The sequence below is a fragment of the Triticum dicoccoides genome, unplaced genomic scaffold, assembly GCF_002162155.2.
Source record: "Triticum dicoccoides isolate Atlit2015 ecotype Zavitan unplaced genomic scaffold, WEW_v2.0 scaffold165039, whole genome shotgun sequence".
In the NCBI taxonomy this organism is placed as follows: domain Eukaryota; kingdom Viridiplantae; phylum Streptophyta; class Magnoliopsida; order Poales; family Poaceae; genus Triticum; species Triticum dicoccoides.
This window is the reverse complement of record NW_021218138.1, coordinates 1-1051: the sequence shown is the minus strand read 5'-3', so window position 1 is coordinate 1051 and position 1051 is coordinate 1. Positions and strand designations below refer to the sequence as shown.

General features: G+C 47.9%; 2 non-coding genes across 2 annotated transcripts; both read left to right on the top strand.

The window, feature by feature from the left end:
* The first annotated feature begins 436 nt into the window (after window positions 1-436).
* LOC119344342 lies at window positions 437-555 on the top strand. Its single transcript, XR_005166593.1, has one exon. It is a non-coding gene; the product is annotated as a 5S ribosomal RNA (ribosomal RNA).
* A 367-nt stretch (window positions 556-922) lies between these two features.
* On the top strand, window positions 923-1041 carry LOC119344341. Its single transcript, XR_005166592.1, has one exon. It is a non-coding gene; the product is annotated as a 5S ribosomal RNA (ribosomal RNA).
* The last annotated feature ends 10 nt before the right edge of the window (window positions 1042-1051 follow it).

Sequence of the window (1051 nt, the reverse complement as noted above, 5' to 3'; positions counted from 1 at the left end):
AACTCCGAAGTTAAGCTTGCTTGGGCGAGAGTAGTACTAGGATGGGTGACCTCCTGGGAAGTCCTCGTGTTGCATTCCTTTTATAATTATTTTTTGCGCCTTGTGACAAACATATCGCACGTGCGCGATATATATTAATCCCGTTATATTATTTTTGACGTTTGCGATATGTTTAAGCTCGATGCTCATTGCTCGCGCGTCTTGGGGCGGCTTTGTGGCGCGAAGAGCGCTTTCTGAAAGGGGTGGAAAAAACTCGTGTTGCTGCGGTATGGAGGGAGGGGTGGAAAACTCGTCTCCGTGATTGAGCGGGAGAGTAAGTAGTATAGGACATTATCCATTGTTAGGGAACGGTTGTAATGGTAGTGAGAATGTAGAATCGTCTTTGGAGCGGACCTGGGAGTGGCAAGCATAAGGGACGAAGACGGGGAAACATGTCGGATGCGATCATACCAGCACTAAAGCACCGGATCCCATCAGAACTCCGAAGTTAAGCGTGCTTGGGCGAGAGTAGTACTAGGATGGGTGACCTCCTGGGAAGTCCTCATGTTACATTCCTTTTATAATTATTTTTTGCGCCTTGTGACAAACATATCGCACGTGCGCGATATATATTAATCCCGTTATATTATTTTTGACGTTTGCGATATGTTTAAGCTCGATGCTCATTTCTCGCGCGTCTTGGGGCGGCTTTGTGGCGCGAAGAGCTCTTTCTGAAAGGGGTGGAAAAAACTCGTGTTGCTGCGGTATGGAGGGAGGGGTGGAAACCGTGGAAAACTCGTCTCCGTGATTGAGCGGGAGAGTAAGTAGTATAGGACATTATCCATTGTTAGGGAACGGTTGTAATGGTAGTGAGAATGTAGAATCGTCTTTGGAGCGGACCTGGGAGTGGCAAGCATAAGGAACGAAGACGGGGAAACATGTCGGATGCGATCATACCAGCACTAAAGCACCGGATCCCATCAGAACTCCGAAGTTAAGCGTGCTTGGGCGAGAGTAGTACTAGGATGGGTGACCTCCTGGGAAGTCCTCGTGTTGCATTCCTTTTATAATT